General features: G+C 53.3%; 1 protein-coding gene across 1 annotated transcript in view; it reads left to right on the forward strand.

The window, feature by feature from the left end:
* LOC137452007 (protein CEPU-1) overlaps nucleotides 1-27,210 on the forward strand; it is a 582,860-nt gene that overhangs the window by 30,401 nt on the left and 525,249 nt on the right. The gene's annotated exons all lie outside the window — the stretch shown is intronic.

The raw sequence follows: 27,210 nt of genomic DNA on the forward strand, positions 1-27,210 counted from the left end.
CATTAACACAGTTGGAGGAGGAGCTGGCATTTGGTGAGCAAAGTGGGGTGCTGTCTGCGGGAGCAGAGAGGGGCAGCGGTTCCCATCCAGGCAGCGACCACCCAAAGAGAAAAGATGACTTATAATTACATTAGTAATTGAAAGTGATTAATGGCAGCAAAAGAACTTGGAGCTATTTCTTGTAATTAAATACTAATTTTCATTCCTTTGCAGTGCTGAGCACCATATTTGCTTTACTGGTGATATTTATGGCTGCACTCCAGCACCCTTTCATGTCTTAAAAAGACTTGCTAAGTCATTAACAGATTTGGGTTTGTGAGGGGGTAAACAAGTAAACAGCAATTAATTTGTTTACTTTGTCTCTCCAATTAGTGATTATTATTATTATTATTATTATTTCATAGTTTGGAGGATCTCTGTTCTTGGAGGAGTTGGGGGTTAGAGTAGAAACAGAGGAATTCTTGGTTGCTCTCAAGCTGAAGGAGTCCTGGTGGCTGCTGCAGGTCTCTCTGTTCCTGGTGTCCCCTCCAGGTCTCTCTGTTCCTGGTGTCTCTTCCTAATGTATGCTCTGGGACTCTGCTCCAGGTCTCTCTGTTCCTGGTGTCCCCTCCAGGTCTCTCTGTTCCTGGTGTCCCCTCCAGGTCTCTCTGTTCCTGGTGTCTCTTCCTAATGTATGCTCTGGGACTCTGCTCCAGGTCTCTCTGTTCCTGGTGTCCCCTCCAGTTCTCTGTTCCTGGTGTCCCCTCCAGGTCTTTCTGTTCCTGGTGTCTCTTCCTAATATATGCTCTGGGACTCTGCTCCAGGTCTCTCTGTTCCTGGTGTCCCCTCCAGTTCTCTGTTCCTGGTGTCCCCTCCAGGTCTTTCTGTTCCTGGTGTCTCTTCCTAATGTATGCTCTAGGACTCTGCTCCAGGTCTCTCTGTTCCTGGTGTCCCCTCCAGTTCTCTGTTCCTGGTGTCTCTTCCTAATGTATGCTCTGGGACACTGCTCCAGGTCTCTCCACCTGGTCTCTCCACCTGCCCCTGGACTGCCCCAGGTCTCTGCCCCAGGTCTCTGCTCCAGGTGACTGCCCCAGGTCTCTACTCCAGGCTGCACAAGCTGCAGAAAATAAAGACCTAGAAGGAGGAGGCGGCAGTGATCCCAACTGCAGCAACCTAGGCTCAGAGGACATCACAGCTGAGCTTTGAACCTGCTGTCAGTGAAGCCTCTTGTGAGGGCTTGGAGCAAGAGGGGAGGGAGCTGTCTGCACACGGCAGATGCTCGCTGGCTGTTGCTTGGTCTTGAGGAACAGAAGTGTCACGGAATCAGCTGCTGCTGCCAGGTTTTTGCTGTCTGTAAGTGACACCTTTCGAACTCAGCTGCTGCTTGTGATGCTGCTCTGGGCTGCCCTCCCTCTCCCCTTGCTCCAGCTACCAGCAGCTTCTCATCCCCACTGCTCTTTGGAGATGACTTTTTCCCTGCTGATGCATGCCAGAGCCTCGGCTGAGACCTTGGGGAGATGTTTGCTGGATTTAATATTTCATCCTTAATCCTATCATTGTATTGATCTGGCTTTGAATTGTGACAAGGTCAGCGTATATGGTTTGGGGTCTGGCTGTGGAGAGGCAACTGATAGACGCTGGTTTGGGTGGCTACCCCTGGGTGCAGTGTTGGGAGGCACCAAACTGGGCAGGATTCTCACCCTGGGGAGCATGGAGTGTGGCAGAGCCCTGCCAGTGCCCAGGGAGAGCCAGGGTGATCTGCTCTAACTGCTCATAAGCCTGGGTTGGTTCATTGGCTGGACAGTGGTTTGAAACTGGAGCAGGGGAGATGAACATGAGCCTGCAGTGTGCCCAGGCAGCCAAGAGGGCCAATGGCATCCTGGCCTGCATCAGAAACAGTGTGGCCAGCGGGAGCAGGGAGGTCATTCTGCCCCTGTACACTGCACTGGTTAGGCCACACCTTGAGTCCAGTTCAGGGCCCCTCAGTTTAGGAAGGAGGTTGACTTGCTGGAATGAGTCCAGAGAAGGGCAACAAAGTTGGTGAGGGGTTTGGAACACAGTCCTGTGAGGAGAGGCTGAGGGAGCTGGGATTGCTTAGCCTGGAGAAGAGGAGGCTCAGGGGTGACCTTATCACTCTCTACAACTACCTGAAGGAAGGTTGTAGCCAGGTGGGGGTTGGTCTCTTCTCCCAGGCAAGCAGCACCAGAACAAGAGGACACAGTTTCAGGCTGCACCAGGGGAGGTTTAGGTTGGATGTTAGGAAGAAGTTCTATACAGAAAGAGTGATTGCCCATTGGAATGTGCTGCCCAAGGAGGTGGTGGAGTCGCCGTCATTGAAGGTGTTCAGGAGGAGACTTGCTGGGGTGCTTGGTGCCATGGGTTAGCTGTTTAGGTGGTGTTGGATTGGTTGATGGGTTGGACACGATGATCTTGAAGGTCTCTTCCAACCTGGTTTGGTTTATTCTAAATAAAATAAATGAAGAGATTTAGGTTGGACATCAGGAGGAAGTTCTTCACATTAAGGGTGCTGAAACCCTGGAACAGGTTGCCCAGGGATGTGGTGGAGGTCCCATCCCCGAAGGCATTCAAGGTCAGGCTTGATGTGTCCCTGAGCAACCTGATCTATTGGAGGTGTCCCTGCTGACTGCAGGGGGATTGGCCAAGATGACCTTTGAGGGTCCTTTCCAACCCAATGCATTCTGTGACTCTGTCCCAGCTGCTTGGCTGGCTGCTTGAGGTGTTTTTTGGTTCTGCCTAGATGTGCTCACATCCTTCCCGCACCTTGACAAAGTTGTTTTCAGGGGAGCCAGGCTGGGGGAATCTGTCTTCCTCCCCCCAAAAAAAAAAACCCAACCCCAAACCAAACTTGTTTCTGCTCACATAGCAACACACTGGGCAGGAAAAGCACTTGATGGAAATGATGTCTCTTCCTCAGCAGTTCCTTGATTCCTTGCTAATGCTTTTCATTCCCTCTTGCTGCTTGAGAGAGCTGATCGTCTGATTAAATTAAGACAGACACAAAAGCAGCTGGCCTGCCAAAGCCTGGGATTTTATTAAAAATAATATTGTTTACAGAGCTCTCTCCTTTTATGGTGCATATAAACCAGTGTGTTCCACCCCAGCAGCCGGCAGCCTCGCTGCAATTTCCCCAGGAAGAGAGAGAAAGACATTAAACCTCGTCCTGATGGGGAGCAGGGGGGACGAGGAGGAGAGGGAGGTTGGGGATAAGAGGCAGAGGGTAGCTGTGGCAGCGAGTGAGGGGGAAGGCAAAGCAAGGAATGAAGGCAGAGAGAAGGAAGGGTTGTTCCTTGTTCCCCACCTCCCCTTCTCCCCGTGCATACCTGTGCCAGAAGTGTGCCCAGGTGGCCAAGAAGGCCAATGGCATCCTGGCCTGCATTAGGAATAGTGTGGCCAGCAGGAGCAGGGAAGTCATTGTGCCCTGTGCTCAGCTTTGGTTAGGCCACACCTTGAGTCCTGTGTCCAGTTCTGGGCCCCTCAGTTTAAGAAGGACATCGAAACACTTGAAGGTGTCCAGAGAAGGGCAACGAGGCTGGGGAGAGGCCTTGAGCACAGCCCTGTGAGGAGAGGCTGAGGGAGCTGGGGTTGTTTAGCCTGGAGAAGAGGAGGCTCAGGGGAGACCTCATTGCCCTCTACAACTCCCTGAAGGGAGGTTGTAGCCAGGAGGGGGTTGGTCTCTTCTCCCAGGCAACCAGCACCAGAACAAGGGGACACAGTCTCAAGCTGTGCCAGGGGAGGTTTAGACTCGAGGTGAGGAGGAAGTTCTTCACCAAGCGAGTCGTTCGTCATTGGAATGTGCTGCCCAGGGAGGTGGTGGAGTCACCGTCCCTGGAGGTGTTCAAGGGGAGATTGGATGTGGCACTTGGTGCCATGGTCTGGTCATGGGGTCTGTGTTGATAGGTTGGACTCGATGATCCTCGAGGTCCTTTCCAACCTAAGTTCTACTGTGAGACTGTGAAATGAAGTGTTGAAAAAGGAAGAGAGATTGTGGAAGAGAGGAGATAAAGTAGGCCAGAGAGCTCTGGCTGGGGACTCAGCCTCTAGCCTAGCAGGGAGGAGAGCTGCTTGCCCTCCTTGCAATATTCAGGAGCCCTTTCCAGGCTCTCCATGCTGGTGGTAAGGCTCTTCCAGCCTGTTCTCAGCTCATCTGAGGTCTTGCAGATGCTTTTGTGAGCCCTTGGGCAGGGAGGAAAGACAGTGCTGGGAGTACTGAGAGCACTGGCTTCTGTCCACCCGTGTGCCCCAGCCTACCGAGACCTCACCACTGAGCCCTCCTGGTTTATAAATAATTTCCTTGTAGTTTATTTGCACTAAACTCTCCATGCTGGTGGAGAAAGCTCCTCTGCTCTGTTCTCAGCTCATCTGAGGTCTTGCAGATGCTTTTGTGAGCCCTTGGGCGGGGAGGAAAGTCACAGCATCACAGGATTAACCAGGCTGGAAAAGAGATCATCAAGTCAGTGCTGGGAGTGCTGACTGCTGTCTGCCCAAGTGCCCCAGCCTACCAAGGCCTCACCACAGAGCCCTCAGGATTTTTAAGTCATGTCTTTGTAGTTCATTGGCACTTCAGGGGGCTGCTGGGGCAATGGGAGAGCGTGACACAGAGCCATGGGTTATGGCATGAGGGACTGGCAGTGAAGCAAGGAGAGACAAAGAGGATTTTCCAAGGTCACAGAAGCAGCTTGAGGTAGCATCCAAGCTTGAACCAAGCCCCCACCTCCAGCACAGCCTTGTGCTGGGCAAAATGTGTTCATGGTTTGCTTGGGGAGGCATGGAGGAGCCTCACTCATGCCCTGCCTCTGCTTTGCTTTCTCTCTTCTTTCTGTTTGTTTGATTTGGTTCCAAATAATTAATTGGAAAAACCCATGGCTAATGGTTTGAATGAAGGATGGATGGGTACTTTAATTAACTGGGGAAAGGATTAGACACTTGTGCTTTCAGTCTCTCTAACCCCTGCTGAAGGAACAAGCCTTGAACATCTCCATGTTCAGAGGGAGCCAAGCGCCATGTGAACGTCACAGCAGGCTGGGGAGGGAGGGATCAGCCAGAAGCCTTCTCTGCCTCTGCTGGCCAAGCCACCATTGAGTCCATCATCAGTAAATTTGCAGATGACACCAAGCTGGGGGCAGGAGTTGATCTGCTGGAGGGTAGAGAGGCTCTGCAGAGGGACCTCAACAGGCTGGACAGATGGGCAGAGCCCAATGGCATGAGATTGAACACATCCAAGTGCCAGGTGCTGCACATTGGCCACAGCAACCCCATGCAGTGCTACAGGCTGGGGTCAGAGTGGCTGAGAGCAGCCAGGCAGAGAGGGACCTGGGGGTACTGGTGGATGGTAGGCTGAACATGAGCCTGCAGTGTGCCCAGGCAGCCAAGAGGGCCAATGGCATCCTGGCCTGCATCAGGAACAGTGTGGCCAGCAGGAGCAGGGAGGTCATTCTGCCCCTGTACACTGCACTGGTTAGGCCTCACCTTGAGTCCTGTGTCCTGTTCTGGGCTCCTCAGTTTAGGAAAGAGGTTGACTTGCTGGAAGGTGTCCAGAGAAGGGCAACAAAGCTGGGGAGGGGTCTGGAGCACAGCCCTGTGAGGAGAGGCTGAGGGAGCTGGGGCTGCTTAGCCTGGAGAAGAGGAGGCTTAGGGGAGACCTTCTTGCTGTCTACAACTCCCTGAAGGGAGGTTGTAGCGAGGTGAGGGTTGGTCTCTTCTCCCAGGCAACCAGCACCAGAACAAGAGGACACAGTCTCAAACTGTGCCAGGGGAAGTTTAGGCTGGATATTAGGAAGAAGTTCTTCCCAGAGAGAGAGATTGCCCATTGGGATGTGCTGCCCAGGGAGGTGGTGGAGTCCCCATCACTGGAGGTGTTTAGGAGGAGACTTGATAAGGTGCTTAGTTGCATGGTTTAGTTGATTAGGTGGTGTTGGAGGATAGGTTGGACTCATGATCTCTAAATCTCTTCCAACCTGGTCTATTCTATTCTATTCTATTCTATTCTATTCCATTCCATTCCGTTCCGTTCCATTCCATTCCATTCCATTCCATTCCATTCCATTCCATTCCATTCCATTCCATTCCATTCCATCACCTGCTGGGAATGTGCCACAGGGACTCTGGCTGCAGTTAGTGCATGGGGATCACCCTCTTCATGGATGGGATCCTGGGTCCCACAGGGAGGAACACTTTTCATCTAATATTTATGGTTCAGCATGGTGAGCACCTTCTGCTGGCTGGTTTGGACACCTTAGAGTGGTTTGGTGTCAGTGAGGGAGAGGTTTCATAAGCTCTACAGAGCCTTTAGAGATTCAGTAGGCCTGAGCCATGTTTTGGACTAATAGATGTGAAATTTGGATTTAATGTGAGCCATCTGCCCCTTTCTTTTTGTATCATGCAAGCTTGCAAGGTCCAGCAGGAGAAGACATGCCATCTACTTTCCAATTTCAACCAGACAATATTCAACCACTGAGTCTAGCTGGGAAGAAGCTCAGCACAGCAATCTCAGGGACCTGAAATTGCCAAGCTCCACTGTGCAGGAGGATTTCTGCAGAGCCAGGAGGTGAAGGGATCTGTAGATGAAAGAGAGGTCTTGGCAGAGGTGGCCCTGGGTTGCTCCTTGCTATCCTGAAGGCATTCTGAAGCTTGATGGGTGTCAAACCCTGTATTGATTCCTCTTTCTGAAGGCAGGGAAAGGTTTGGGGCTATAGCAACAGGAGCTCCAGCCTTGGCAGCTCAATGTTTTGATGTCTCATTAGCTGTTTGTGGCTCAGGAACTGCTGAGTAAGACACTGAGGAAATCTTTGGAGAAGAGCATGGAGCTCCCACCTTGCTCCCACCTTGTTCCCTCCCAGCTCCCACCTTGCTCCCACCTTGCTCCCACCTTGCTCCCTCCCAGCTCCCACCTTGCTCCCTCCTTGCTCCCACCTTGCTCCTCCCAGCTCCCACCTTGCTCCACCCAGCTCCCACCTTGCTCCCTCCCAGCTCCCACCTTGCTCCTCCCAGCTCCCACCTTGCTCCTTCCCAGCTCCCACCTTGCTCCCTCCCAGCTCCAACCTTGCTCCCACCTTGCTCCTCCCAGCTCCCACCTTGCTCCCTCCTTGCTCCCTCCCAGCTCCCACCTTGCTCCCTCCCAGCTCCCACCTTGCTCCCACCTTGCTCCTCCCAGCTCCCACCTTGCTCCCTCCTTGCTCCTCCCAGCTCCCTCCTTGCTCCTCCCAGCTCCCACCTTGCTCCCACCTTGCTCCCTCCCAGCTCCCACCTTGCTCCCTCCCAGCTCCCTCCTTGCTCCCACCTTGCTCCTCCCATCTCCCACCTTGCTCCTCCCAGCTCCCACCTTGCTCCCTCCTTGCTCCTCCCAGCTCCCTCCTTGCTCCTCCCAGCTCCCACCTTGCTCCCACCTTGCTCCCTCCCAGCTCCCACCTTGCTCCCTCCCAGCTCCCTCCTTGCTCCCACCTTGCTCCTCCCATCTCCCACCTTGCTCCTCCCATCTCCCACCTTGCTCCTTCCCAGCTCCCACCTTGCTCCTTCCCAGCTCCCACCTTCCTCCCTCCTTGCTCCTCCCAGCTCCCTCCTTGCTCCTCCCAGCTCCCACCTTGCTCCCACCTTGCTCCCTCCTTGCTCCCTCCCAGCTCCCACCTTGCTCCCTCCCAGCTCCCACCTTGCTCCCACCTTGCTCCCTCCCAGCTCCCACCTTCCCTCCCAGCCCTTCCACATGCCATTCCCAAACTTACTCCTCTTTGTGACTTCTCAGCTCTTTCAAGACAGTGTTAAGAGATGAAAAGTGTCTCCTGTGTGGATGTTTTAATGAGCAAATAAAATCCCAGTCTCAATTCCAGCAGGGATTGGTGCAGGAGCAAGACTTCTGCAGCTCCTCCGCTGCATGGTTCAGAAAGTTGAGACCAGGCTGGGTCAAATAATTGTCTGTGTGAGTCAAAAGTGCTTTGAGTATCTTCAAGGGCTGGGGCCAGAGCTTGCATCCTGCTACTGAGTCACTGGGCAATTTTGCCTCCCTCCAGGTGGGAGCTTGAGCTTGGCTGCTTAAAACAAGGCTGATTGGGCTTGTTCTCTCATGGAAAATGCATGAGAAGAAATGAATTTCCATGCTGTATTTCGGATCAAAAGCTGTTCAGGCTCTAAACAAGCCCTTCCTGGCCTCTTTTCAGTGGAGGTATCTGCCCCTGGAATCCTCCTCACTTATCAGTCCCCCAGCAAGCTGCTCTGTTTGATTGCTAATCTGCCTTTATTATGTTTGGAAATGCACTTTAATAGTTGAGTTCCAGCAACTCTTTATTGTCTTTTTTTTCGCCTTCCTTTTCTTTTTAAGGCCAAGCTCCAGCTTCTGAAGTAGGTACCTCTCTGGTTTATTCACTTCAGTGGCAGCCTTTGACGTTTATCCCAAGGCGTAGCATGGTCCTCAGGCTGGCTGCAATGAGATGCACTGATTAGAGAGCCTCTCTGAGCTGCTGCCACTGGTCTGCACCTCCAAGGACAGCTCAGGCTGGAAGTTGGAGCTGGGGAATTCCTTGGGGTAGCTCTCTTCAAGTGACCTGGAAATAGATGTCTGCTGGGAGGTCTTGGAATGCTTCCTTGGTGGTGGTGGTGATGGTGTGTGGTGTGCATGAGTCGTGGCTGGGAGGATATAGAATCATTAAGCTTGGAGAAGACCTCTAAGGTTATTGGATTCAATCATCAATGCAACACCACTGTGGCCACTAACTCATGTCCCAAAGTGCCATGGCCACAGGTGTCTTGAGTACCTCCAGAGATGGTGACTCCACTACCTCCCTGGGCAGCCTCTTCCAATCCCTGACCACTCCTGCAGCAAAGAAATTGTTCCTCATCTCCAGCCTAAACCTCCCCTGCTACAGCTTGAGACCCTTTCCTTTTCATAGAACCATAGAATCAGTAAGGTTGGAAAAGACCTCAAAGATCATCAAGTCCAACCTGATACCCAACAGCTCATGGCTACTAACCCATGGCTCCAAGTGCCACATCCAATCCCCTCTTGAACACCTCCAGGGATGGGGACTCCACCACCTCCCTGGGCAGCACATTCCAATGCCCAACAACTCTCTCAATGAAGAACTTTCTCCTCACCTCCAGCCTAAACTTCCCCTGGCACAGCTTGAGACTGTGTCCTCTTCTTCTGGTGCTGGTTGCCTGGGAGAAGAGACCAACCCCCACCTGGCTACAACCTCTCTTCAGGGAGCTGGAGAGAGCAAGAAGGTCTCCCCTGAGCCTCCTCTTCTCCAGGCTAAGCAACCCCAGCTCCCTCAGCCTCTCCTCACAGGGCTGTGCTCCAGACCCCTCCCCAGCCTTGTTGCCCTTCTCTGCACACCTTCAAGTCTCTCAATGTCCTTCTTAAACTGAGGGGCCCAGAACTGGACACAGGACTCAAAGTGTGGCCTAACCAGTGCTGAATACTTTTGTCCTCTTGCTTGTTCCTTGGGACACGAGGCTGACATTCCCTCACTCCAGCCTCCTCTCAGGGAGCTGCAGAGAGCAATGAGGTCTCCCCTCAGCCTCCTCTTCTCCAGGCTAAACACCCCCAGTTCCCTTAGCTACCCCTCCCCAGCCCTGTTCTCCAGACCCTTCCCCAGCTTCATTGCCCTTCTCTGGGCCTGCTCCAGCCTTTCAATGTCAACTCAGTGGATGTATGATTAAGGCACAGAGGAGAATTGAACACACAGGGTCAGCTGCAGTCCTTGTTTTTTCCCTCTCCTGGTTTTCATAACAAGAATGGTGAAACACTGAGCAAGCCACTTGCACCTGATAGAGGTTGAGAGTGCTTTTGGCTGAAGTGTTTAGTGTTTTCCATTCTTGCTGAAGCCAGCAGCAGCTCAAAATCTGCCATATGTGCTTGGAGGTGCTCAGCACCCGTTGCAACAGGGTGCAGACCTTGTCTGACAGAAATGGGTGCCTGGAGTGCTGTCTGCATCCTGCTTAGGCTGCTGCTCTGCTTGTGATTGCTCCTTGGAGAAACCTCCCTTGGCTTAACAGGAGTTAAGCATTTTGTTGAGGGAATTTGTTTGCTTGGTTGGAGTTTATTTTGTTCTTTCCATCCCCAGTGTGCTCTTGGGGGAAGTCCGATGTGGCACAGGGAGGAGGTGTGGAGGAGAGGATGGGTGTTGCAAATGGGGGGTTGAGATGAGGACTTAAACTGGAGGGGGGAGGGGGGGAGATTTAGACTGGAGATTAGGAAGGATGATGATTTAAGATGGGAGAGGGGAGATTTAGACTGGAGATTAGGAAGAAACGCTTTACAGTGAGGGTGGGGAGACACTGGAACAGGTTGCCCAGGGAGGTGGTGGGTGCACTGCTGGCTCATGTTCAGCAGCTGTCACCCAGTCTACAGAGAAGGAGACTCCACAACCCCTCTGGGCAGCCTGGACACAGGACTCAAGGTGTGGCCTAACCAGTGCTGAGCACAGTGCAGAATGACCTCCCTGCTCCTGCTGGCCACACTGTTCCTGATGCAGGCCAGGATGCCTTTGGCTGCCTTGGCTACCTGGGCACACTGCTGGCTCGTGTTCAGCTGCTGTCAACCAGCACCCCCAGGTCCCTTTCTGCCTGGCTGCTCTCAGCCACTCTGACCCCAGCCTGTAGCACTGCCTGGGGTTGTTGTGACCAAAGTGCAGCACCCAGCACTTGGACTTGTTGCATGCCATCCTGTTGGCCTCTGCCCATCTGTCCAGCCTGGCAAGGTCCCTCTGCAGAGCTCTCCTGCCCTCTAACAGATCAACATCTGCCCCCAGCTTGGTGTCATCTGCAAATTTGCTGGTGGCTGACTCAGTCCCTCCTGGTGCTGGGGGATCGCAGTATCACTAAGGTTGGAAAGACCTCAAAGATCAGCAAGTCCAATCTGTCACCCAACACCTCATGACTAAACCATGGCACCAAGTGCCACATCCAATCCCCTCTTGAACATCTCCAGTGATGGGGGCTCCACCACCTCCCTGGGCAGCACATTCCAATGCCCAACAGTTCTCTCTGTGAAGAACTTTCTCCTCACCTCCAGCCTAAACTTCCCCTGGCACAGCTTGAGACTGTGTCCCCTTGTTCTGGTGCTGCTTGCCTGGGAGAAGAGACCAACCCCCACCTGGCTACAACCTCCCTTCAGGGAGTTGGAGAGAGCAAGAAGGTCTCCCCTGAGCCTCCTCTTCTCCAGGCTAAGCAACCTCAGCTCCCTCAGCCTCTCCTCACAGGGCTTGGATCTGGAGGTGTGTTTGGTATCTATTGAATTGAAGCCAGCAGCCACCTCACTCTTAATGACTAGCCCTGGCTGTCTCTCCAGGTAGGAACAATATTTGTCTCAGTTGGTGTAGCTGCTGCAGTTTCTAAAGATGGCCAGGAAACCTGGGCTTGATTGAGTTGCCTCAGGAAATGTTCAGTGCTTCTGTCACTCAGCCTCTGAGACTGAGCTGTCACTGCTGGCTGAGGTTTTTCCATCCTCCCCTCCTCAGAGCGTTGAGCAGGGTGAGAGAAGGGACAACTGAGTAATGGGCTGGTCACCTGTGATGGGCTGAGGTGGGTGGGATGCCTCTCTGGTCAAAGTTAAAGGTGTTACATGGAGGTGGTGCTACCAGCACGTCCAGACACCATCTAAAGGGGAACAAGGGCTGAGAGTGAGGAGAGACTCTGACAACTCAATCCAGTGAAGCAGGCTGGCCCTGCAAATAGGGCATGAATAAGTAATCTGGATAAATAATGGAGCTGTCTGCACTGGAGCAATAAAGAATGAAAGTGCTGAGTGGGGCTTGCTGTGATTTGTGGGGTCACACTGTCTTGGACAGCAGAGCCCTTGCTCCCACTGGTGAGCAGCTGCTTGCAGAAGTATCACAGTATCACAGTATCAGTCAGGGTTGGAAGGGACCACAAGGATCAGCTAGTTCCAACCCCCCTGCCATGGGCAGGGACACCCCACACCAGATCAGCCTGGCCAGAGCCTCATCCAGCCTGGCCTTAAACACCTCCAGGGATGGGGCCTCAACCACCTCCCTGCACAACCCATTCCAGGGCTTCACCACTCTCATGGGGAAGAACTTCCTCCTCCCCTCCAGCCTCAATCTCCCCACCTCCAGCTTCATTCCATTCCCCCTAGTCCTATCACTCCATGAGATCCTGAGCAGTCCCTCCCCAGCCTTCAGATCCTGGAAGGCCACAATGAGGTCACCTGGGAGCCTTCTCTTCTCCAGACTGAACAGCCCCAACTCCTTCAGTCTGTCCTCACAGGAGAGGTGCTCCAGCCCTCTGCTCATCCTCCTGGCCCTTCTCTGGACACCTTCCAGCACCTCCACATCCCTCTTGTAATAGGGGCTTGAGAACTGGAGGCAGTACTTCAGGTGGGGTCTCCCCAGAGCTGAGCAGAGGGGGAGAATCACCTCCCTTGCCCTGCTGGCCACACTTCTCCTGCTGCAGCCCAGGATCTGATTGGCTTTGCGGGCTGCAAGTGCACACTGAGAGCTCCTGGTGAGCTTTTTGTCCACCAGCACCCCCAAGTCTCTCTCCTCAGGGCTGCTTTCCAGCCAGTCCCTGCCCAGAAGGATCTCACTGGTGGCACAGAGATGACTTGTGGAGTGGTTTCTCGCTGCTGCAGCAGCTTTGTGCATCCTGGAAGCCTGCTGAGTCTCAGCTTACTGCTGTGTAACCTCTGCAGGGTTACAAAACCATAGGGCTTGGTGGGTTTCCAGGTGACATCACCCTGGGGTGGAGCTGGGCACATGTGGGACACCCTTCATGGGTGACTAAGTGATGGTGGTGGAGGCTGTGCAGCTTCTTGGAGGCCTTCTGCCAGGGTTTCATGAGCCTGAGTGCAGGTTACTCCAAGCACCCAAGCAAAAGAGCAAATCAAGCTGTTTTCTTCTGCCTCTTCCATGGGATGTGGCAGATCATTATCCTCCACTTCCTTCATGGGATGTTTGTGTATGGGAGGAGTTCTGCCATGTCTTACTCCATCTTTTCCTTGTGATGACAAAGCCAACCCCAGGATCTTTCATCTGCCCCTAGAGCTGTCTGCCTCTCTCCCTGATTTCATTGCTGTTCCGTGGACTCGCTCCCACTCCTCTCACCTGTGCCCCAGGTGCACAACCCACTGCATGGCAGCAGTTAGAGGGGCACTTGGGGATTGATCTGGGAAGGAAGGGAACCTCCAGCTGTGGGTTCAGCAGAGCCAGATGTGCTGGGGAGGAAGGTGAGATGCTTAGAGCAGGTTGTTGAGTAGCTGCTGAGCTGTTATGCTACAGTGACTTAAGCTTTAGCTTTCTGGTGGCATGGTGTCCACATCAGGGCAGCCAAGGCCTTGGATTAAAGCAAGTGGAGCCAAAGAGTTCTCCTTTGTCCACCTTACCATGCTTAGATTACTCCTGGGGAGATTCTGATTAGACATGAGAGGAAAATCTTTCACAACAAGGTCAATCAGCTATCAGAGTGATCTCCCCAGGGAAGTGGTGAAGTCTCTTCCCAGTGAGGGTGGTGAGAGACCGGCACAGGTTGCCCAGGGAGGTGGTTGAAGCCTCATTCCTGGAGGGTTTTTCAGCCAGGCTGGATGTGGCTGTGAGCAACCTGCTGTAGTGTGAGGTGTCCCTGCCCACAGCAGGGGGGTTGGAGCTAGATGATCCCTGAGGTCCCTTGATTTAGAATAGCATAGAATAGCATAGAATGGAATGGAATGGAATGGAATGGAATGGAATGGAATACCTAAACAACTAAACCATGGCACCAAGCACCCCATCAAGTCTCCTCCTGAACACCTCCAGTGATAGTGACTCCACCACCTCCCCAGGCAGCACATTCCAATGGCCAATCACTCTCTCTGTATAGAACTTCTTCCTAACATCCAGCAAGAACCTCCCCTGGTGCAGCTTCAGACTGTGTCCTCTTGTTCTGGTGCTGCTTGTCTGGCAGAAGAAACCAACCCCCACCTGGTTACAACCTCCCTTCAGGGAGTTGTAGAGAGCAAGAAGGTCTCCCCTGAGTCTCCTCCTCTCCAGGCTAAGCAACCCCAGCTCCCTCAGCCTCTCCTCACAGGGCTGTGTTCCAAGCCCCTCACCAACTTTGTTGCCCTTTTCTGGACACCTTCCAGCAACTCAACCTCCTTCCTAAACTGAGGAGCCCAGAACTGGACACAGGACTCAAGGTGTGGCCTAACCAGTGCAGTGTACAGGGGCAGAATGTCCTCCCTGCTCCTGCTGGCCACACTGTTCCTGATGCAGGCCAGGATGCCATTGGCCCTCTTGGCTGCCTGGGCACACTGCAGGCTCATGTTCAGCCTACCATCCACCAGCACCCCCAGGTCCCTCTCTGTTTGGCTGCTCTCAGCCACTCTGACCCCAGCCTGTAGCACTGCCTGGGGTTGCTGTGGCCAATGTGCAGCACCTGGCACTTGGATGTGTTCAATCTCATGCCCTTGGATTCTGCCCATCTGTCCAGCCTGTCGAGGTCTCTCTGCAGAGCCTCTCTACCCTCCAGCAGATCAACTCCTGCCCCCAGCTTGGTGTCATCTGCAAACTTACTGATGATGGACTCAGTGCCCTCATCCTGATCATCAATAAAGTTGTTAAAGACCATGGGGCACAGCACTGACTTCGTTTGTGCCTTGTGGGTTTGCTGTGATGCTCTGCTCCTCTTCCGTGTGGGGTCCTTTTCCCCTCTCCTTTTTCTACATACATTTGCTTTCTCCTGCCCGTATCACACCACACTTGTCCACATCAGTGCTGGAGGTGATTTGAGATTCTGGTCCTACCCCTGCAGCCCTCCCAGCCCCTGTCCTCCTAGCTTGGCATCCTCCACACATAGTAATAAGGCTGCTGCTGGATCTGTGGCACAAGCAACCGTTAAATGCAAATGCTGGAGGAAGCAGGGCTCGGGACAGACCCCGGAGGAATCCAGCTGTAGGTTGCCCTCCCAGCTTGCTTGTAAATAATAGATAAGCCCTCTTTGAGAGCACTTTGTCAACAGGCTGTTATCCCTCCTCCCCTCTGCCCCCAGCCTCAGTGATTACATCCAGCCTGTGTTTCCTCAACTTTCCTCGGCGGGGGCCGCGTGGGACCGACGTCAGAAGCCTTATTAAAGTCAAGGTCTATCATGTCTACAGCGCTCCTCTTATCCACCAAGCCCTAGTTATCCTGTCAAGGTGGAAATTAGGTTGGTTTGACATGATCTGTTCTTGACAAACTCGTGTTGGTGGCTGTTGTGAGGGGCTGTGGGGGTGTTTATTTCCCCCCCTCCCCTCCCTGTACTAAATCCCCAGCACTTCCAGGCTGCGCTGCGTGCAGCGCTCGGGTTAGCGTCTCGCCACTGACTGAAGCTGAGCTGATTGCCTGCAGCTCCTGGCTCTTTCCTTAAAGAGAGGAAGATCTCCTGCCCTTCCTGCTGGCCTCTATGAGCTCCCAAAGAGCACTGCTGATGGCTCAGGGGCCCTTCTGCCTGATTTTTCAGCTCTCTCAGGAGACCCTTCCTCAAGGCTTGGCCAGCTGGTTTTAACTCTCTTCTCTCCCTCCTCCCCTTTGAATATTCATAGAATGGAATCATAGGATCAATAAGGTTGGAAAAGACCTCAAAGATCATCAAGTCCAACCCGTCACCCAACACCTCATGACTACTAAACCATGGCACCAAGTGTCACATCCAATCCCCTCTTGAACACCTCCAGGGAGGGGACATCCATGATGTCCCTGGGCAACCTGTTCCAGTGTTGGAACACTGTAAAGGATTTCACAGTATCACAGTATCACAGTATCACTTAGGTTGGAAAGGACCTCGAGGATCATCGAGTCCAACCTATCAACACAGACCCCATGACTAGACCATGGCACCAAGTGCCACGTCCAATCTCCCCTTGAACGCCTCCAGGGTCGATGACTCAACCACCTCCCTGGGCAGCACATTCCAATGACGAATGACTCGCTCGGTGAAGAACTTCCTCCTCACCTCGAGTCTAAACCTCCCCTGGCACAGATTGAAACTGTGTCCTCTTGTTCTGGTGCTGGTTGCCTGGGAGAAGAGGCCAACCCCTTCCTGGCTACAACCACCCTTCAGGTAGTTGTAGAGGGCAATGAGGTTCTTCCTAATCTCCATCCTAAATCTCTTCTTCTCAAACTGCAATCCATTGCCCCTTGTCCTATCACTTCAAGCCCCTGTGGAAGTCCCTCCCCAGCTCTCCTGGAGCCCCTTCAGGTACTGGAAGGCTGCTCTAAGGTCTCCCTGGATGCTTCTCCAGGCTGAACAGCTCCAACTCTCCCAGCCTGTCCCCATAGGGGAGGTTCTTTAGCCTTCTCTTCATCTTTGTGGCCTCCTCTGGACCCACTCCAGCAGCTCCATGTCCTTTATACCGGCACATAAGGGACACAGCTTAATGGCCATAGTGGTCTTAGATTGACGGTTGGACTTGCTGAGCTGCAAGGTCTTTTCCAACTGAAACAACCCCGTGATTCTATAACCAAACATGGCAGTGAAGCTCCCTGCTGTGTGCTTTCCTCCCCTGCTTGGTAATAGACCTAACCTTCCCTTTCCCTCTTCCTTTAACCACATCCAGGAGCCCTTTTGTTCTCTCCTTGTGCCCCTTGCTAGCTGAAGCTTGTCTGGCATGTCAGTGCTGCTGACTTGCTGCTGTTCCACCCAGCCCTAATTATGAAGCCCCTGGGTTTCCTCATTTTACTCTTATTTTTTTCCCCCCCTCTGCTTCCTTCTTCATTTCTTAGCCATTGATTCAGCCCCAGCAGCTTCTTCCCATGCTTCCTATCTTCCTTTTGCATGGGGACAGCCTGCTATTGTGCCTCTAATACAGTCCCCTTTCACTAACTGCCAGCTCTTCCCTTCTTTGTACCTTAGATTATTTTCCCTGGAGACCCCATCTACCAGCTTCCTGAATTGGTTGAAATCTGGCTTTTGAAGTCAGTTATCCTTCTTCCACAGCTTTCTCTCGCTCGGGTTGTGAACTCCATCATTTCATCACCACTCTCCCCCAAATTACCTTCCCCCTCAAAGCCTGCAGTCTGTCTTTACCAGGCAGATCCCACTCTGAGGCTCTTCCCAAGCTCTGAGCATCCTTGAATGCATAACAGGAGCTCCAGGAGATGTGTCCTGGGGTTGTTTAGCCTGGAGAAGAGGAGGTTCAGTGGAGATCTTCTTGCTCTCTACAACTACCTGAAGGGAGGTTGTAGCCAGGAGGGGGTTGGTCTCTCCTCCCAGGCAATCAGCACCAGAACAAGAGGACACAGACTCAAGCTGTGCCAGGGGAAGTTTAGGCTGGAGGTGAGGAGAAAGTTCTTCCCAGAAAGAGAGATTGGCCACTGGAATGTGCTGCCCAGGGAGGTGGTGGAGTCCCCATCCCTGGAGGTGTTCAAGAGGGGATTGGATGTGGCACTTGGTGCCATGGTTTAGTTAGTAATGAGGTGCTGGGTGCAGGTTGGACTTGATGACCTCTGAGGTCTTTTCCAACCTTATTGATTCCATGATCCTATGTTGTGTTGGTGTTTCAAGTGCCTTCTGCCCATCCCTGGATTTTGGGGTTGGTAAGGGCTTGCCAGTGGTGGAAGCTCAATGCCTTTGGCTCTCAGCCTCTCCATGTTCTTGCTGTCTTGCATATTTTTGCCCCCAGTACCTGAAGGGGGTAAGAAAGCTGGGGAGGAACTTTTGACCAGGGCTTGTAGTGACAGTATGAGAGGGGATGGATTGAACCTCGAGGAATTGAGGTCTAGTCATGAGGTCTGTGGTGACAGGTTGGTCTTGATGATCTTTGAGGTCTCTTCCAACCTTAGTGATACTGTGATACTGTGATACTGTGATACTGTGATGCTGTGACTGGAGAGTAGGAAGAAATTATTAACAGTGAAGGTGGTGAGACACTGGAGCAGGCTGCCCAGGGAGGTGGTGGATGCCCCTCCCCTGGAGGTGTTGATGGGGATGGCAGACCCCATGGAGCCGTGGTGGAGTCCTGGTCATGATGGAGGTGTTCAAGGCCAAGTTTGATGAGGCTTTGAGCAACCTGGGCTGGTGGGAGGTGTCCCTGCCCATGGCAGGGGGGTTGGAACTGGCTGAGCTTTAAGGTCCCTTCCAACCCAACCCATTCTATGATTCTGAGTTGGAGGGTTCCCCTGGTCGTATCCTGCTCCAGCTGAGGACATGAGGCAGTTTGCAGTCATCTTGGTGACCTCAAGATTCTTGTCCAAACCATGTGGCACACACCTACAGGTGTGCAGCTCCTTGTAGGAAGGACTGCCTTGATTCTTCACTGCTGTTCAAAGCTATCAGAGCCTCCTCCATCAATACCTTGGTGCATGGTGGCTGTAAGGCTTTGGTGGCCATGGCAGACCCCATGGAGCTTTGGTGGGGCCCTGCTCATGCTTCTTTTCACCTAGCTGGTGGCTGTCACAGCACCTGAGAAGGCAAAAATGGCTTGTGGTTGACTTTGAACTTTAAGGCAGCAGACGTGGGTGCTGTGAATCCTGTCCTCCATAACAAAGATGCATGAGGCCAGGGCGGCAAAGACCTTTAAATGTCAATAAAGCAATTCTGCAGAGCCCACAAATCTTGGTGGGGAGCTGACAGGCACTGCAGTGCTGGGCAGACTGACTCTGGAGCAAGGAGGTCTGCCTTGGAGCAGCCCTGGGCAGGGACCAGAGCTGTGAAGTAGCTGCAGACACGGGCCAAGGGGTCACAGCAGCGCCAGGGATGGTTGCTAGAGCAGATCTGTCTGCTTCAGTGGTTTCTGTGGAGGTTGCAGGTGTGAGTCCCCTTCCCATGGGCTTTGTGGGAGTCTTTTTTAAAGCAGGCTTGTGGCAGCTCAAGCATGGTTGGTGCAGGGCTTGGCTGGATGCATGGAGGTGGTGCAGAGCACCCCAGCAAAGTCTGAGGTTGCAGTAAGAGATTGAGTCTGACTGATCTCTGTTTAGCCTGGAAAGGAGGAGGTTGAGAGGGAATCTTCTCAGTGCTGATCAGTACATAAAGGGTGGAGGTCATGAGGATGGGACTGGGCTCTTCTCAGTACTGGCCAGCAACAGGACAAGGGTCAGTGGGGGCAAACTGGAACCCAGGAGGTTTCACTTCTTTGTTCTGAGGGTGCTGGAGCCCTGGAGCAGGCTGCCCAGAGAGGTTGTGGAGTCTCCTACTGTGGAGACTTTCAAAACCCACCTGGACACATTGCTGTACAACCTAGTCTGGGCCACCCTGAGGGGATTGGACTCAATCTCCAGAGGTCCCTTCCAGCCCCCACCATGCTGTGAGTTTGTTCCTCAAAGTCTAACATGAGCAGGGCAGGCTTTGCCCATCCAGTGACACCCAAGGAACCACAACCACCTAGGCTCTGTTTGTGCAACATGCTGCCACCAGCCATGGTGGAGATCAGGCCTGCAGAAACCTCTGGCTGGCTGATGCATGGCTGTGGTGTTAAACATGGGGGTTTCAGGGCCAGGCCTCCTTCCAGCTGCTGTCTGATGGATGGGAGCACAGGAAGCTAACATCCAGTTAGCCACCTGCAATGGATGCAATTTGGCATCTCCACGGAGGTTGTGGAGCCAGCAGCTGGCTGCAGAGGTGTTCCAGCCTGCTGACACGTGGGCAGGGGTGCACATGGGCTCCTCAACAGCCACCTGCCTGAAACAGGCTCTTGTGTCCTCAGCCAGCACTCAGGGCCACGTCAGCAGTGCCCAGCTGCTGACAGCTGGATGTGCTGCTGCTGCAGAGGTTCAGGTGCACAGGCTGCAGCAGAAACTGCATCCCTTGTGCACCCAACCCCCCCCCACAGGTGTGCCATGGGGTGGGCTGGTGTCCTGCAAAGCCAGCCAGGACCTCTGCTCACTGTGCAGAGGGTCAGAGAGATGCAATCCTTCTTGGGAGCCCACGAGGGCATGAAATGCACTGTGCTGATGTCCAGGAATGATCATGTTTGGGAAACACTCATTAATCTCTGTCTGCCTCCCTGGGTTTTATTGTCTCCCCTTCCGGAGAGACCTCCTCTGCCTTGCCTCTTGCTCTCCAATTCATGTCATCTTCTTTTCACCCCGGTTTGGTCTCCCACCTCTCCTCCCCTCCCACCACACCTCTGCATCCAGGGCAGCTCTTTGTAAAGGCTGCCTCCCAGAGCCCCCCTGCCTGTGACTGGAGAGGCAGGGGCAGAGCTTTTCAATATATCCAGCTTGTATTGGTGGTTATTTTTATTGCTCTGTAAAGCTGCAGCAGCTGAGGGGGAGATGATTGTTGGTTCTGTCAGGTAATAGGCAAAGGGCTGGTGAGCAGCTCTGCCCCTCAGCCTGACCCCCAGCATTACCCACTGGTTTTGGCATAAGGATGCTCTTCCCCACCACCACCTGATGAATGGCATCTTGTGCCCAACCTGCACCACAGGGCCTTCCAGGATCTGCAGGGGGCTGCAAGAAAGCTGAGGAGGGACTTTTGAGGGTGTCAGGGAGGGATAGGGCTGGGGGGAATGGGGAAAAACTAGAAATGGGTAGATAGAGATTGGATGTGAGGAAGAAGTTGTTCCCCATGAGGGTGGTGAGAGCCTGGCACGGGTTGCCCAGGGAGGTGGTGGAAGCCTCATCCCTGAAGGTGTTTGCAGCCAGGCTGGATGTGGCTGTGAGCAACCTGCTGTGGTGTGAGGTGTCCCTGGTCATGGCAGGGGGGTTAGAACTGGCTGATCCTTGAGGTCCCTTCCCACCCTGACAATTCTATGATTCTATGACAGGTCCTCCTTGCTGCTGCTGCTGCTTGCTTGCTAATCCTGCAACCCTCCACCATAGCTCCAAACTAGTGTGCACATTCTGCACAACATATCATAGTATCACAGTATCAGTCAGGGTTGGAAGGAACCACAAGGATCAGCTAGTTCCAACCCCCCTGCCATGGGCAGGGACACCCCACACTAGATCAGCCTGGCCACAGCCTCATCCAGCCTGGCCTTAAACACCCCCAGGGACGGGGCCTCAACCACCTCCCTGGACAACCCATTCCAGGGCTTCACCACTCTCATGGGGAAGAACTTCCTCCTCACCTCCAGCCTGAATCTCCCCACCTCCAGCTTCATTCCATTCCCCCTAGTCCTATCACTCCCTGAGATCCTGAGCAGTCCCTCCCCAGCCTTCCTGTAGCCCCCTTCAGATACTGGAAGGCCACAATGAGGTCACCTGGGAGCCTTCTCTTCTCCAGACTGAACAGCCCCAACTCCTTCACTCTGTCCTCATAGGAGAGGTGCTCCAGCCCTCTGATCATCCTCCTGGCCCTTCTCTGGAACATCTCCTGTCCTCCTTCCTTCCCTCTTGTTCATCCTCATCACTCCAAGTCTAGCTCTCAGCATCCCCCCCACCCCCAGCCCCAACATCTTCCATCTTGTCCCAGCAGCTCTCATCCCCCAGCAGCTCTGTCCTGCAGAGCCATCACCAGGCACTTCATTTCATCCACAATCATTTCCTCATCAAGCCTAAATTAAATGCATATTTCAAAAGCTGTGAGGAGGAGAGCAAACTGCTCCACTCTTGTGCTTTATTAAAACAAACAAACAAAGCAACAATGAAATCATCTTTGTGGGGGGAAAGAGCCTTGATGCCAAATCCCCACCCTGCTGGTGGGGCTGAGCTGGTCCCAGCCACGCTGTAAGCAATGTGTCAAGATGTGTGCTGCTGGCAGGGAGAACCTGCACTGCAGAGGGAAGCAGAACAGCATCCACCTGACAAATTAGTTTACTCATTAAGTTAAGAAGCCCATTCTGCTTGACTTCTGCAAAGCAGAGTGCTTAGCACTCAGGAAATTTCCAAGGGAGGGATCTGCCTGGTGAGGTTTCAAGCTGGCAGGAGCCATGGAATCAGTGAATTGTGTTGGTTGGAGGAGACCTCCAAGAGCATCTAGCCTGGAGAAGAGGAGGCTCAGGGGAGACCTTCTTGCTGTCTACAACTACCTGAAGGGAGGTTGTAGCCAGGTGGGGGTTGGTCTCTTCTCCCAGGCAAGCAGCACCAGAACAAGAGGACACAGTCACAAGCTGTGCCAGGGGAAGTTTAGGCTGGAGGGGAGGAGAAAGTTCTTCACTGAGAGAATTGTTGGGCATTGGAATGTGCTGCCCAGGGAGGTGGTGGAGTCCCCATCCCTGGAGGTGTTCAAGAGAGGATTGGATGTGGCACTTGGTGCCATGGTCTGGTCATGAGATCTGTGGTGACAGGTTGGTCTCGATGGTCCTCGAGTTCTCTTCCAACCTTAGTGATACTGTGAGACTGTGGGTCCAGCCCTCAACCCAAAATCATCATGGCCATTAAGCCATGTCCCAGGTGCCATGGCCACAGGTGTCTTGAAAATGGCCAGGGATGGAGGTGTTCAAGAGGGGATTGGATGTGGCACTTGGTGCCATGGTTTAGTCATGAGGTCTGTGGTGACAGGTTGGACTTGATGATCTCTGAGGTCTCTTCCAGCCGTGGTGATTCTGTGATTCCATCACCTCCCTGGGCAGCCTGTTCCAATCCCTGACCACTCTTGCAGCAAACAAATTGTTCCTCATCTCCAACCTAACCCTCCCCTGGCACAACTTGAGACCATATATTCTCTCTCTATGACCTGATCCTAGGGAGAAGAGACCAACCCCACCTCACTCCAACCTCCTTTCAGGCAGCTGTAGAGAGCAGTGAGGTTTCCTCTCAGCTCCCTCTTTTTCTCACTAAACACCTTCAGCTCCCTCAGCTGCTCCTCCCCAGCCCTGTTCTCCAGACCCTTCCCCAGCTTTTTTGCCCTCCTCTGGACCTGCTCCAGCCCCTCAATGTCATTCTTGAAGTGAGAGTCCCAAATTCAGGCGCGTGTAGGAGGATTGGCAAGCAAACAACTTTGTAGATCTCGAGGAGGTAAATGCCTGGTTTTGGAGGCATGTAGGAGGATTAGAAAGCAAAGAATTTGGAGATCTTGAGGAGGTAAATGCCTGTTTTCAGGTGCATGTAGGAGGATTAGCAAGTAAGAATGTGGAGATCTTGGGCTGAGGATCACTGTTGACAGCCAGCTGTGTCCCTTCCCAGCCACCTCGACTCGGAGCACACAATCCTCCTGGGAAGGCACACAAGATCCCAGTGCCTGTTTGGGATTCCAAGCAGGGCTGAATTATTTCAGGTGTTTAGGTGTTTGATTTGCTAGCTCAGCCAACACAGCCACATGTGCAGGGTTGCAGTGGTCTGCAAGGAAAGACTTTGGCTGAGTCATAGAATTGATAAGGTTGGAAAAGACCTCAGAGATCACCAAGTCCAACCTGGCACCAAACATCTCATGACCTCTAAACTATGGCACCAAGTGCCACTCCAATCCTCTCCTGAACACCTCCATGTGACTCCACCACCTCCCTGGGCAGTACATTCCAATGGCCAATTCCTCTCTCTGGGAAGAACTTTCTCCTCACCTCCAGCCTGAACCTCCCCTGGCACAGCTTGAGACTGTGTCCTCTTGTTCTGGTGCTGCTTGCCTGGGAGAAGAGACCAACCCCCACCTGGCTACAACCTCCCTTCAGGTAGTTGTAGACAGCAAGAAGGTCTCCCCTGAGCTTCCTCTTCTCCAGGCTAAGCAACCCCAGCTCCCTCAGCCTCTCCTCACAGGGCTGTGCTCCAGACCCCTCCCCAGCCTCCTTGTCCTTCTCTGGACACCTTCCAGCATCTCAACATCTTTCCTAAACTGAGGGCCCTAGAACTGGATACAGGACTCAAGGTGTGTTAGCCATTGGAATGTGCTGCCCAGGGAGGTGGTGGAGTCCCCATCCCTGGAGGTGTTCAAGAGGGGATTGGATGTGGCACTTGGAGCCATGGTTTAGTTGTCAGGAGGTGTTGGGTGACAGGTTGGACTCGATGATCTCTGAGGTCTTTTCCAACCTTATTGATTCTGTGATTCTATTCCACCCTCACTGGAAAGAATCTCTTCCTAATATCTCCCCCTCTTCCAGCTTCATCCATTCCAAAGCAGCACCAACCCTTCAGGGGATTGCTTTCACTCACCGGCTCCCCTTTACCGTTCCCCTTTACCCCAACCCAGCCAGAGCAGAGGCACAAGGAGGGGAACAAGTGCAGTGCTCATGCTGCATGCAAACAGCACCAAGCCAGCACATTTCCTCTCTGCCAGTGCCTCCTGCTTCTGGGTCTGGGGTTTTTTTTTTTCATCCAAGGGAGTGGAATTTCTTCCCACCACGCATTAGCTCCCAACGTAATGGTGCAGAGCATTTTTCATTTATCATCATAATGCCAGTCAAACGAACCTCCTAATAACATAAATGCAAGAGGAAAGCTATTAGAGTTTATTTGTGCACTGGCTTTGAGCTGTCCCCACTGCTCCAACCATCTCACTGCACGTGGGAGTTGGAGGGGGAGAGGTATGGACAGAGCTTGATGTCTTTAGGTCCTTTCATTGAGAGCTGTTCCTCAGAGTCCAACAGGATGGCATTGAGCAAGTCCAAGTGCTGGGTGCTCCACTTTGGTCACAACAACCCCAGGCAGTGCTACAGGCTGGGGGCAGAGTGACTGGAGAGCAGCCAGACAGAAAGGGACCTGGGGGTACTGATTGACAGCAGCTGGAGGTGTTTAAGCCCAGGCTGGATGAGGCTCTGGCCAGCCTGATGTAGTGTGGGGTGTCCCTGCCCTTGGCAGGGGGGTTGGAACTAGCTGATCCTTGTGGTCCCTTCCAACCCTGACTGATACTATGATACTACTATGATACTATGAGCCAGCAGTGTGCCCAGGTGGCCAAGAAGGCCAATGGCATCCTGGCCTGGATCAAGAATAGTGTGGCCAGCAGGAGCAGGGAAGTCATGGATCCTGTAGGAAGGATTTAGCTTCATTCTTTGCTACTGCTTAAAGCTGGCAGACCTTCCTGCATCAATACCCTGTGCATGGTAGCTGGAAGGCTTTGATGGGGATAGGAGACCCCATGGAGCTGTGGTGGAGCCCTGGTCATGATGGAGGTGTTCAAGGCCAGGTTGGATGAGGCCTTGAGCAATCTGGGCTGGTGTGAGGTGTCCCTGCCCATGGCATGGGAGTTGGAACTGGATGATCTTGAAGGTCTCTTCTAACCCAAACCATTGTGTGACTCAATGAAATAGATGTATCCAGGGCAATGTGCTTCTCCCCCTTGGTAGCCTGCACTCCCCTTTTCCACCTCATTTCTGCAGGCTTTGGGATGCTACCTCCCCCTCAGGTGGGAACCAAGCAGGATAACTTTAGGGTAAGCTTGTGGTGGAGTTCTGGAGCCATGCTTGGAAGCTGAAGGAGGAGTTTGACAGTCCAAAGGCTTTCCTTCATTTGAAAGCCGTGGAGCAAATTGAGTTCAGAGGGTCACTGTTACTCCCAGCTGCTGCGCCAGAAATCCCTAATGCACCGTATGGCAGCTTTCTCCAAAGCTTCAGCTGCTTTTTTATGAGCCACTGTCACTCTATTATCTGTCTCAAAGTTGGTCTTTAGCTCTTTAACCTCATGAGAAGGGAGGGAAGGGAAAAAAAAGAGAGGGAGAGAGAAAACAAGATGCTCTTGAAAACAGCTTCTCATCCTTGGCCACGGAGCGTAGCTCAGCGCCGGGCTGGCAGCTGTGGAACCAGGTTGGTGCTGGCCAGGGTACATCACCCTTGGGTGCTGTCACTCTTGTTAGGGCTTGTGGGTCCATGGTGCTGCAACTGGGGAGGAAAGGAGGATGCAAAGAGAGGATGCCCCTGGAGGAAAGAGATTAATTCATCAGTGCTGATCAATATATAGAGGATCAGGGGCAAGAGGGTAGGGCCAGACTCTTCTCAGTGGTGCCCAGTGTAAGGACAAGGGGGAATGGGCACAAATCGAAGCCCAGGAGGTTCCATCTGAACAGGAAGAGAAAATTCTTTGGTGTGAGAGTGCTGGAGGCCTGGAGCAGGCTGCTCAGAGAGTCTCCTTCGCTGGAGAGATTCCAAACCGATGTGGACATTGTGGTCCTGGGCAGCCTGCTGTGGGTGCCCTGCTTTAGCTTTTGGACTGGATGATCTCCAGACCCAGACATCCCTTCCAAACCCCACTGTTTTGGAATTCTGTGATGCTTCTGCCTGATATTTGGGGCTGCAGTGGTGGGTTGGTGGGATCCCAGCATCATCCCACTGCTCTGATCTGCCCCTGCTGCTTTGCAGAGGGAAACTGAGGAAGGGAGAGGCTAGGTGCCAAACCCCAGCCCTGCTCTGCAACCAAGAGGGGCTATGGGTCGACTCTGCTGCCCTACTCTTTGCAGCAGCATTTTGCATCTCCTGGCCAGCTGCTTGGCAGCCCCTGTGCACTGTGGCACAAGACAGGGCTTTTGCTCAGCTCTCTCCCCTGCATGCTAAACACTCCGGCTGCCTGCAGGATCCTGCAGCCTTCTGCACTGCTCTGCTGCAGAGGGGGTGGGGAGATGGCTTTCCTCTTCTAGCCCAGCAGCAAACAGACAGCAGGGAGGTGGAAAGCAGGAGGATGGAGTCCTCCTTCCCTGGACACATTCCTGTGGGTCTGTACTGCCCCCAAAATGATCCCAGCTTGTGCTGGGCAGTGAGTGCCTGCCCTGAGCTGCTGCGTGGATGTGAACAGCAGCAGCCTGCATGCTCACCCTGCAGGGATGTGCAACCCTGAGCATAGCCCTGCTGCCCACCCCGTGGCTTCCTGGCAGCCTTGATTCCCCCTCCCCAGCAGGTGATACTGTCCTGGATTGGGGTTTGCAGGCATCAGGCTCTTGCTTGGCCACAACAGCAGTCACTAGCACCGTGGGATAAGATGGTGCTGGTGTCAGATCCTGACCGAGGTGCTGAGGCCACTACTGGCAACAAAGCATGGGGGCATGGCGTGTTCTTGGCACATCTGAGTAGCACTTGGTCCTGCAGCAGTGCACAGACTGTGGAGGAGAAGGTTTGAAGGAAACAGAGCAGCTTCTAAAATCCTTTGAGGGCATGTCCTTACTCCATTGAGTGAGGTCTTCTGTTGAGCAGGTTGGGAACCCATGAGGTCTGGGGTTATTCCTGGCACCACAGTCCTGTGTGCTTTCCTCATCCTCAGGTTGGTTTTTTTATCAAAACACACAAGCAGGCTCCTGGACTGGGACTCACTCCTCTGACACATTCTCCAAACTGTCTCAGAGGTGGTTTGCACCAGCACTGGGAGCTGCTTCCTGTGAACCAGGGAGATCCAAGCCCATCCCCTTGCTCAAGGGTTTCCCCATACTTACAGACCTCTCCCAAGCACCTTGCCCCTGCTATTCCTCATGCAGCTGCCCATTTCTTTCCACCCTGCACATCAACCAAGAGCT

This window comes from Melanerpes formicivorus, unplaced genomic scaffold (genome assembly GCF_026170545.1).
Source record: "Melanerpes formicivorus ecotype bairdi unplaced genomic scaffold, bMelFor1.0.p_v2 SCAF_47, whole genome shotgun sequence".
NCBI lineage: Eukaryota > Metazoa > Chordata > Aves > Piciformes > Picidae > Melanerpes > Melanerpes formicivorus.